Source organism: Eutrigla gurnardus (assembly GCF_963514095.1).
Source record: "Eutrigla gurnardus genome assembly, chromosome: 8".
Taxonomy (NCBI): domain Eukaryota; kingdom Metazoa; phylum Chordata; class Actinopteri; order Perciformes; family Triglidae; genus Eutrigla; species Eutrigla gurnardus.
The window spans coordinates 1,725,742-1,738,170 of NC_139922.1; positions in this window are offsets into that span (position 1 = coordinate 1,725,742).

The following is a 12,429-nucleotide window of genomic DNA, read 5'->3' on the forward strand; positions in this document are numbered from 1 at the left end:
ACTGGGCAACAGCTGATCTGCGAGCGGAGGAACAGCGCGAGGCCCAGTTGCTGGACGAGAGGTTTACTTTCGGTAAAAACGAAACTTATCTCCATATCCTAGTGCGAAAATAATTTCACCATGCCCGATCTGACCACTTGCTACAGCAGCAATGTCACATTACATGTTTCAATTTAAACACAACACACTAACTGACTCTCATCCCCCACCCCCAACCATGCACACATAATTTATTTCCTGCTTATACATTGAAAACCATCTAAAACCATCAACCAGCCTATTCAACCAGCTTCTACACCATCAACCAGCTAAGACCATCTAAAAACATCAATCAGCTTAAACCACTAAGACCAGCTAAAACCACCTACAGGCCTACTGAACCAGCTAAAACCATCCACCACCCTATTCTACCAGCTAAGACCATCAACCAGCCTATTGAACCAGCTTAAACCATCCACCACCCTATTCGACGAGCTAAGACCATCAACCAGCTAAAACCACTAAGACCAGCTAAAACCATCAACCAGCGTATTGAACCAGCTAAAGCCATCCACCACCCGCTAAGACCATCTAAAACCATCAACCAGCTAAGACCAGCTAAAACCATCAACCAGCCAGTTTTACCAGCTAAAACCATCTAAACCCACCAGCTAAGACCAGCTTAAACCATCAACCAGCTTCTTAAACCAGCTAAAACCATCAACCAGCCTAAGCTGGTCTAAGCTGTTTTTTTTTAGTAGGGAGCCAGCATGGCGAAGGCAAGGATTAGCCCCCCAGTGAATTTCCACTTGACAGAGAGCGGGGTGCTTTTTGAACTTTCACTGACTGAAGCCTCTTCTCACTCCCAAGCTGTTCATAAGGCATGAGTGGCTCAAACATATTGGGTGAGCTGAAAAGGGTGATGTCAGAGAAACAGGAAAGAGAGACATGGAGGGAAAGGAGGCAAATAAGCAAGGCCGCAGATAATACAAGACGAGGCCCTCTTTTTTGGAAGCAGTAAACTAAATGCAGTTGGTTTGATTAGATGTTAGGCATTTACTCTACGTCTTCCTTTCCTTCCATTATTCATGCCATCTCCAGAAAAGACCATGTACCTTCACAGTAGACAGCAGGTCACAACTAATTCCATGATAGGAGTCAGTTCATCATCTGCAAAAAGTGTGTGGAAATTGTGTGGTGAGATTTGCAGTGAAAACAAGCGACCAAAGAGACCACAGGTCAGTTCAGATGGATTAAACTTACTTACTTAAAAGTACTAGAGTGAAAGACTTATTGGTGGAAATGGAATATAATATTCATAACTATGTTTTCATGAGAAAATAATGATCTGAAAATTAGAACTATTGTCTTTACATTGGCCTAGAATTACCTCTAATCTAAATAAGGAGCAGATACTCTTCATGTTCACGTTTCTACAGTACCCACAATGGACAAATCACACTGGCTCTAGATAGGGCCTTTCATGTTAAAATGAACAGTGTTACAGCATCAAAGAGGCTAGTGCAAATAACAAAGCAGTGTAAAATACAAAATACATTAAAAAAATACAAAAATGGACTATGTACATTTACCCACAGTGATCCTTGGCTTGGCCTCTGTGTGGGCGTGTGTGTGTGTGTGTGTGTGTGTGTATCATCTCAGCCTGCTGTCACACAATGATTCTGGTGCTATGTGATTATCTTTGGCATATTGATTTGGCTTGTTTAAAGATCGACTCTGACATGAGCAGCAGAAGCAGATGCTGGGCTAAGTGGTATCAGCAGCCATGAATATCTTATGGCTAGGGGCTAATGCCCAACCTTATTGCTGCTTAATGAACCGCTAAGAGACAATCAGTGCTATTTGCCCACCTCTCTGCATCCAAAATGAATCATAAGCACAGTGCTGCCAGCCCGTTTGCAATCAGTGCTGCAAACTAACTGTTTTTACTGGATGGAAGGTCAAAATACTTTTCGGGAAGCTGTCCTCCCTGCAGAGTAGCAGCAGTGACGTCACCAGCTGATGTAATTTAATGTACCGCATAAGAAAAACATGCACAAACACACAGACACACACACACACACTAATCCACACAGACGTTTGCACAAGCCTTTGGTTAGATGAGCTAATGAGGCCGCAGTGCAATTACGGAAATGGGAGAGGCAGGTTTGGGCATATTCAGCCCTGCATGCTGCATGCTTGCGAACATGGCATGCTAATTGGCTGGAGCACCGAGACACACAGAGACCGATCAGCCTGAGGGAGCAGATTGAGACAACTCCTGAAGGGTTGGACACATAAAGACAGACGGCAGTAACCTCCACGTCAACCCTTTAATGACAAAGGACAAAATGGGTGCTGGCAGGCAGTGCTTAATTTGAAAATTAATGGGCCATGAGATTTTCTCTACCACTTAGGACACTTTGCAGCCTCAGTGCGGTTACCTCCAGCCTGCCCTCTCCCCTGACTGCATTTTACGACTCTTTAGATGGCCGATGAAGAAGAGACCTTGCATATGCTGTAGTAAATTCATTTCTAATTTGATTAAATATTGCTGCGTCCTTGTTGGTCAGACAGAGAGGTGCCCAGGAACATGCTGGATGAGCAGAGGCCCGACGGTGGCAACAATCAGGGATCCAAATGTAAACAACACGTTGTATATGCTGAAAGCTATATCTGGGCAGGTTAATAATAATAACAATAATACAGAAATAAATGGTGGCAAATGGATGACCCGGCACATAAATATCCTGGAGTTGAGAGCGGTCCTCCTCGCACTTCAACAGTTCCTGCCAAGACTGAGAGACCACCATGTCATTGTCAGGACCGACAGCACGGCAGCAGCCACCTATATCAACAAGCAGGGGGGCCTGGGGTCCCCCATCTTGTGCAGACTGGCAACCAAACTCCTGAAATGGGCCCATCCCCTCTTCTACTCGCTCAGAGCGGTACATGTGCCGGCGTCGTTGAACGCAGCCGCGGACATCATGTCGAGAGGGGGCCTTTGTCCAGGAGAATGGAGGCTCCACCCACAGGTGGTGTCGCAGATCTGGTGTCGCCTTGGCAGGGCAGAGGTCGATCTGTTCGCTTCCAGGGAGTCAGCACATTGTCAACTCTTCTACTCTCTGAATAACGACAATCCTCCTGGACGGCATGCCATGGGAACTCCCACAGCGCAGGGACCTGCTGTCTCAGGCAAACGGGACCCTGTTCCACCCCTCCCCAGCGGGGCTGCGGTTGGTGACCTGGTCCCCTGTCTGCCAGTGCCTGTGGTGAGGACTATTCAGGAAGCTCGGGCACCTTCTACTAGGATGGCCTATTCCTATCGTTGGGAGGTGTTTTCCACTTGGTGTGGGGCCCGTGGCCCAGGACATCCTGCTGTTCTTGCAGGGCCAGCTAGACGCAGGCAAGTCTGCTGTTTCCCTTCGGGGTATGGTAGCAGGGCCCTGACGGAGTACATCCAGCGCACTCAGGCTGTCAGGAGGACTTATCAGCTCTTCATCTGTTTCGACGCCAGTCGCTTGGGTAGACGCTTGTCCAAGCCTAGACTGTCCCACTGGGTCATGGACATGATTTGGCAGGCATACGTGCTTTCGGGTGTGCCCGTCCCATCTGGGGTTCGGGCACACTCAACTCGTGGTGGGGCCACCTCATGGGCCTTGTGGCGAGGAGCCTCTCTGGCTACCATCTGTGCAGCGGTCATGTGGTCATCTCGCTCCACCTTTTCCAGGTTTACAGCCTGAACGTAGCAGCCAGCCCTTCCTTTGGGGAAAGGGTGCTGGGTGGGGGGTCAGCCGTCTTGCGGGTTGGTCTGAGTGGTCACTCCTTTCACAGGAACTGGCCGGCGTTGTACTCCTTCGTTGCGTTGTGTATTTTAATGGATGAAGACACGTTGGCAATCTCGCCGTTTATTTCGGACATTGTCTCGTAAAGCATACCTGGCAGAGGGATAACAATACCGTCAGTCCCGGTTCCTCTCACACACACACATATACATCTGCAAAATGTTAAAATGAAAAGAAAGTGCTGGTTAGCTAACATGTGTAGCACTAGCCATTTCGTAAACAAAAAGAAAAACACCGTCAACTTTTCATGACCAAGGACATGCTTGACCCTTCGGGAGCTATATGCTTACAAAAAATATAAATTAAACCGCCCTTTAGTATTAAAGTTAAAGTAATTAATACAACCCTAATCCACAGGGGTGCTGCGTTTAATTTCTATAGGACAAACAAGTTTCTGTGTTGTGTGATGAGTTTGTATGGCAAGTGGATTCACACTACTTCTTAACCCCGTTACACGGGGACTTGACCTGGTTGGTATGTAAATAGTGTACATTTGTAAATAGTTTGTTTGTTGCACATTCCGGTTTATGGGCTGCACCGTCTCCTCACTAGTGTCTTAAAGAGTTTCCCCGTACATATGAAATATGTAACGGAGTGGAGAGATAGTCTCGAGACGATAGAGAACGTAAGGTTACACGTTCGTACTCACCCTGCTGCTGCTGCTGATGTCGTTGCTCTCCGTCCATGATGAGGACCCGCGGCAATATGACGGTACGGAGCCTCAGCAAAACCCCGAAACAGAGGAAGCCGACGAATGTACGACGATAAGAGGGCTCCATGTCTCCGTCGAAACTCTCGCCCGACAGGCAAGGCTTCCGCCTGAATGAATGCGTGCTACCGCAGCCAGGGGAAACAATTTCTGTCGGGGATACCTACACTGGCACAACACCGGGAACCTGCCGCTTCCTCCTCGACGCGGGCCGAAGACGTCACTCCAACACCGCCCGACGGCGTCTCTATCCCGCGCAGAACTCTGGGAAGTGCAGTCCCAACCTCCACCGGCGTCCCATTCTACCCTCCCGCTGCTGCCATCTCTGGCAACCTGAGAAGCCAGATCCCCGCAGTCGCAGGTAATGATGTCAATCTAGTCAAATCCTGCTGCGCTCTGATTTCAGTAGGCGAATTCGACCCGATGTACCTAACTCATTGTATGTGGGTTGAAGCGATGCATGATGGCTAGAATTTGTTTTTGCACAGCAGCCGACTACAAACACGTCACAGGGTCGCGACCATATCACGTGACCTAAAACATCGCGGTAGAGCCGCTTCTCGCAGCAGCGCTGTCTGCGACGGCTACAACCGGCTTGCCCACACCTCCGCTACAGCGGAATGGTTCTTATTGGTTAAAAGTTAAATGACGTGTATTCAGGTCCGCACTCGGTGGCCACCTTGTGGTGAAGTGCTTTGCCTTTATTTTGGTCGCTAATCTCATGGTTTGATCCAAAGTTCTGTGCATTGTGTTGTGAGTAGGCCTATTTATATTATGTGAGGTCTGGTTAATTCAAACATAGGATGATAATACAAATATACTTGGGGAAAAAAAAAAAAACACGTCCCCTTGCGTGTGCGTGTACATGTGTGTATATATGTGTATATATAGCCAAATAGCAGGGGTACTCAAATACAAATCCTCAAGGGCCAGAAAGAGGTTTTTCAATGACTCAAAGGTCCATTTATTGAGGTCGGTCAGGCCACATGTGATAAACTGTATTTAGTGCATTTCTTTTTGTTGTTCTTACCTCTGAATTTTGAGGATATGTTTCTTCAAAATGTGTATGCTTTTGTCTCATAATGCCGTTTCAAATTGGAAATCTTCATCACAGATAGTCTCCTGGCATATTAAGCACATGGGTCTTGTGCTGGTTGGAGGAAGAATGAATGCAAACTTTTCAGTCCATTCTTCTTTAAATTGACGATTTTCACTGTCCACCTTTCTTTAGGCAGAGAACTTGGAACACGCCATTTTCATGTAATCTTTTTTCCCGTCTATGCTATCTATCTATGCTCCTATTGGCAAAGTGGCAATATGCGAACCGCTTCAAAAACGAAAGTGAAACTCAAAAATGCGCTCGCAGCGCGACCCAATAACAGTGTATCGTTGGCATGGAGACAAGTCCCGATACACGTGTTGACCCAACCAAAACACATACTGAAAAAATAATAGTTCCGGGGCCACAAATAGGTGGCCGGCGGGCCGGATGCGGCCCGGGGGCTGCCTATTGAGTACCGCTGCATATAGCCTATCCTTGAGTCACGTTGACTCTGCTGTCCGACTCGACGGCGTTCGGCTACAGTCTCTTTAGAGCCCGCCCCCTCAGACACCTGCAGCTCTCGTCGGCGTGATAAGCCAAGTCAAGCCAAGACCATCCTGAACAAGCCTAATGATAAGCGTGTGGTAGATTGTGCTGATGTGTCTGTGATGTTAAAAGATAGCCTAATGATCCTAGACTTGGAAAGACTCTGACACTAGCAGGATTCTCCGTTGTTATGGCGTACACAGAGATGTAATCTGCGAAGTTTATCCATCCCGTCCAGCCGAACTGGATCTTTCCATCATTGCCGATCTTGCCATGTCATACGGGGGAACTCTGTCTATGAATACCACAAATCATTCTCTGCCAGGGCTGCCATGTCATTCAGAGGTTAACCAAACACTGGACTGGTCTGTGGTCGACCCGGCTCTAATCAGCAGGCACTGCACTGGCCACTAAGCTCTTTCTTGCACCATTCGCAGTTCTTTCTCACACCATGCAAGCTGTGTCCCAAACCCGTGGCTATAGCCTAGTCCATCCGCCGGCAGGCCCAAAAGCCGATGAGGATAAGGTGACATCTTTTTGGACTCCAATGTTCCACAAATCCATAAAAACGTATGCAATTTGTCAACTGTAACTATATTCATGCTTGCAGCTATTGCGGGGACGGGCATCCAAAATCAGTGAGTCCCAGACGAACCCGCCTCGTGAGGAAAGAAAAGAGATAATAAAACATCCGTTAAATAATCGTAAGCTGCAAAAAAAAAAAAATTAAGCAGCTGTTACTTTATCAACAAAGGGTGCTCCCCATACCATTAATTAACAGATTTATAAGACGCCTTCTTTGGGCATCCTTGCTGGGTATCTTCATCATCTAGCAGCTCACATTCCAGGCCGCATGTGCTTTTTGGTTCACTGTTCTGAGTCCCGCAAATGCAGCCGTCCTCCATCAAAGGCCTCCTCGCAGGTGTCCATTTCCACCTGCCCTGCTCGGATCCATCCGCCAACAGCTTGCTAGAGAATCCATCCAGTAAGCTCCTGCTCAACGGCTTCAAGAGAGGAACCCAAGGCAAGAAATTCGTCTCCCTTTCACCCCACTCCACCTTTTCACAAATGAATCACCCACCATGGAACGGGTGCTTTGGTTCATAGGCTCACTGTTAGGAACAACCTTATGGGTTTTAATAGAGATACTCGGATCAGATATCAGCTCCGATATCGACTAATTAGCTGGATATCGGATGAATGAGGCCGATCCAGCATTCCGATCCAGCCATTTCATTTTTATTAACATCCTACACAGCTATACAGTGACAGCGATCTAGTCGCTTCAATTCTGTTTGCTATGCTGGTTATGTCATCACGCAGAGCACGCTGGCAGCAGTGATGAGTACACAGAGCAACACGGAGCAAGCGCCGGTTCATTAAGCCTTTGTCCGTCGGGTTTCAGGCAGCTACTACATTTCATATTACATTTTAAAATATCTGTTTACAGTGCACTTTACATGGTACAAGTGTTATTTATAAATAATATTAAGTACATTTATATCTGTGGCAATGCCACATGATCGAAACTGGATTGGAGCATCTCTAGTCTCTAAGGCGTGGAGAATTCACCACACGCTCACGATCTTCAACCCCTCCCAAGACCTCACCATAGGCCATGTAACTCTCCACAGTCATTACCTTTGTGTTCCTGAAACATTCCAAAACTGATAGAGACAGAAGCGGAATATCTGTTCCTATTTCCCAAACTAACTCTGATTTTTGTCCATTGTCTTCCATGGCCCGCTATCTGGGAGCCGTGCTCCAGCCAGCCCACAGGAGCCGCTGTTCATCACCTCCTCTGCAAATTCTGCGGCCTCCTTCCAGAACGCTGCATGGCTCATTCGTTCCGCTTTGGAGCAGCAACCACAGCAGCAATGTGCCCAACCTAAAAGCCATGGGCAGATGGTCCTCACCTGCTTATGAACGTTATCTGCGCCATCCTAGATGCTCAAGCCATGAGCCGAATATTGGAAGTACATAAGTATAATCAAAATATTATTATTCACCAAGCTGAGGGGTAACTGATCGGCCTATCTGCTATTTAAATAGGCTACATTTATTTTTAACTCAGCCTCCTGACATCTCTTGTAGCAAGAGGGTCAGGGAATTGCCGGTGTGGTCGTTTTGGGGGCCTTTTCTTTGCTGCTGCGCTCCCGGCCTGGCTGTGCCTGCTGCCACGGACTACTACTTGATACATGCTTCTGTTAATGCCACCACTACTGTTAATGCTACTACTACTATACTACCAACACCAAATGCAGTTGGAACCCAAGGGCCTGGGCTGCACGAGATTTCTGCCTAAAAGCCTATTAAGGCAGTTTTTTCTCGCCACTGTCGCTGTAAAGCTTGCCCCTGGGTGATGTTGGGACTTTGAAATTGTGGTGACTCTTGAAATTTTGAGCGTATTCTAGTCCTGCTCAATATTAAGTGTCCGGAGATGACCTCTGTTGTTTGACAATATAAAATTGAATTGAATTGAATTTATCATGTAAGGTGACCTGGGGTGTTTGGAAGGCGCCAACAAATAAATGTATTATTATCATTATTATTATTATTATTATTATTATTATTATTGATATATTATGCCGTTCATGATAACTCATGAAGGGCAGGAAGGTGCTCTTCCTGCCTCAGGCTTTCCACGCAAGCGTGTGGAAGAGCAGATAGGATACGTCTGTCTCCTCTTTATTCATCAAGCTGAGGGGCAACGGATCTGCTAATCTCCTACCTAAATAGGCTACATTTATTTTAACTCAGATAGACCCCTGACATCTCTTGTAGCAAGAGGGTCAGGGAAATTGCCGGTGTGGTCGTTTTGGGGGGTTTTCTTTGCTGCTACGCTCCCTGCTTATGCCGTTCATGATGGCTCATGAAGGGCAGGAAGGTGCTCTTCCTGCCTCAGGCTTTCCACGCAAGCGCGTGGAAGAGCAGGGAGTCCCAGAACAGTACCATACCGCCAAATGAAACTTGTGCAAATAAATAAAGATTCTTTTTGACAAAGTGGTCCTGACTGAATCCTGTTTATTGGGCGAGTGTTGTCCTGTTTGGTGGGAGAGTGTTCATCTGTTTGTTGGGAGAGTGTTCTCCTGTTTTGTGGCCGAGTGTTCTCCTGTTTGGTGGGAGAGCGTTCTCCTGTTTGGTGGGAGTGTTCTCCTGTTTAGTGGCCGAGTGTTCTCCTGTTTAGTGGCCGAGTGTTCTCCTGTTTGGTGGGAGAGTGTTCTCCTGTTTGGTGGGAGAGTGTTCTCCTGTTTTGTGGGAGAGTGTTCTCCTGTTTGGTGGGAGAGTGTTCTCTTGTTGTCGTCTGTCCCGGGACAGACGACAAAAGGAAAACTTTATACATTTGACGAAGAGACTTATTTTCTGCTTACACCTGATTCCTCCAAAGTGAATCCAGTTCAAAGAAACATCTTTTCAGACAGACCGTCATCTCTACTTCCTGTTCAATGTGTTGTCCGCGGGTCCACGTTTGGACAGGTGAGGTGAACCAGAACGATCCAGTATCCATGTCCAGTCAGTATGATCAGATTTCCGTTAGCCCAGACTCATCTTAGTTAATGTGATGAGAAGGAGATTCAGAGAGAGAAAGAGAGAGAGAGAGAGAGAGTGAGAGAGAGAGAGAGAGAGAGAGAGAGAGAGAGAGAGACAGACTGGCTGCTGCTCATTGGCTTCTGCTTGGCCAAACGCTGGGGGGTTCAAATGATCTGAGCAACGTCTGGGTTCTGAGGAGAGAGGGGGAAGTAATGCTTCACTCCTGCTGCTCTGTGGTCCCAGAAGGAAGATCTCTAACCTTTCTCCATCCGCCCATCCCCCGATCCCTCCTCCCTTCACTCAGTGTGCCCATCAACCTGAGTAATGGGCCCCTCGTAGGGGTCAGGAGACCTTCTTTCCTGTCTCCTCAGCCTGCTGACTCCTTCCTGTTGTCCTTCCCTTGCTGTCTTCCTGCTGCAGTGTACTAGGATGACTACGGCAAACAGCTCTATGTTTCTGTCAGCAGCAGGTGCTGATGTTAGTCTCTGTCCAACACGTCGGTCAGAGTTATTGTGCGGGCAACTGCTGCACAGATTTACATTCAACTTGGCATGAATATTCATGGTCACCTAAAGGATGCTGTTTGGTTTCCTGGTGTATCTGGAACTTCAACATGTACAAAGCTGCAATAGTGGTGATTTTAGCGTGTACAAGAACGAAGCCCCACCTCCTCGCTGGCACATCTTGAGCAAGTGACACAAATGAACACAAATGATCCAGCACTCAATCTTGTGTTTAGTAATGCTCGGCAACAATGTGCTTCATGTTTGGTGTGAACACAACACAACTGCTCCTCCTGTCACAGAGGTTATGTTATCAACGTGTTGGTTTGCAGGGCAAATCAATTGTGGCCCTCCCACATCTACTTGAATTGAATAAGTCTAGTCTCTTTGGCTGACCAAACAGCAAATTAAAGATATGATCACACCATAAACATATTCATTACAACAACTAATTGAGCAATAATAAAAGTAATTTAAAGACTTTTCTTAGTTGGTTCTGAAATATATATTTTACCTTTTTACCACTAGTCCAATCTAACAATACAATCATCACATAAGTAAATAACGAAGGTGGATGACACAATGGCAGATTCATTCAACTTGTAAATAATATTTGACATTGAGCACAGTCGTCACTGTGCGTCGGTTGTGACACTCAACACAGTTGAGCTGGTAGTGTGTACAGGGCATTAGAAGCATGGCTTTTTTTTCTCTTAGAAGGCTCCCACAGCCTTCATCAGGTTGCATAATTACCAAACTGCAGCCAGGATCTGATTCTCTACATGATCCACACCTACAGTACAACACTTACAATACAGCCAGCTAATGTAATCACATTTTCAAGGGTGTGCATTAAGTAAATGAAGTGCTAGACGAGGTGAAAGAGCCCCGTGTGCCAGGGCACCACCACATCCCATAATAATCTCACACAGTGTCACTGATGGAGTGCCAGGAACGACATGAAATATTAATACTGCACCTCCCATAGGGGCTACATTTAGATTCAGTGGATTTGCCCTGTGCCTGTTCATATCACTGACAGCTACACTGTAGCCAATCACAGGAGTGAGACTGAAGCTCTCCGGGCTAATAAGGCGAGGTGGAAAAGAGCAATACAGGTATATTCAGACAGTATTCAGACATGCATGCAACATATATAAACTACATATCATTATATATAATTGCTCAGTTTGGGATTAATGTCTAATTGCTTAAATGCCTATAAAAGTAAATGATGAACAAAGACTCTACTAAACTATAGGAAATGAAAGTGTGTAACTTAAAAATGAATGACAATGTCCCATTCTGTGACTACCAACTCTTATGTCAGGGCTCCAGACTGCGACCAAATGGTCGCATTTTGCGACTTAAATCTGTGACAGTGCGAGTAAATTTTTAATCTACTCGCGCATGCGTGACCAGTAAATTTGCTGTTTTTTTTTTGTCCGAAATCATTCCCTACTCCCTATATAGGGGAGTTCTATGGAGGGCACTATATAGTGGACTCAAAGGCAAAATGAAAAAACACTTTCGGACACTACTCGGGGGATTTCTTTCGCGCCGTTGTTGACGTTGCCCTGACGCATAATTTATACGTGTCAGATTCCGCCAACGGCTTTTAAGTCTCACGCAGAGAAATTACCAGGATAATTATTTTTTAATACATATTCGTTGCGAAAATTTACAAAACCAAAAGAACGAGTCCTCCAGCAATAAGGGGATTCCGTGGCCGTCTCATTTCTTGAGAAAAAAATAATTTTCAATAATGAGACGATCACTACATCATACATATCATTTTTATTTTCAACGATCCCGATCGGGTCCAGGTGGACTTCAGGACCAGGTTGCAGCACTACCGGCACCCCACATCTCCGCGATCCACCAGACCTGAACAGGCTGCAGTCCGTCCCCGACCCCAAACTCCTCGGCGATCGCTCGCCACAATCTGTCCCTCATCTCCGCATCTTTATAGTTTTCGGACTGTCATACGGCGCTTTGGTTTGAGTGACGGTTTTTGACGGACGAAGACCCCGCCGCCGCCTCTCGTCGGCCGGCCAGCCACCGCAGCCTGTCGCCGGCCACTGCAGCTTATCGCCGGCCGGCCGGCCGCCACGGCCACCGCCAACTGTCGCCGGCCACTGCAGCTTATCGCCGGCCGGCCGGCCGCCACAGCCAACTGTCGCCGGGCGCCAGGCCGGCCGCCGCTCGCCCAAAGTCTCGTATAAATAAATATATATTGCGTTTTTTTTTAAGTAAATAAAGGAAAACGTCACA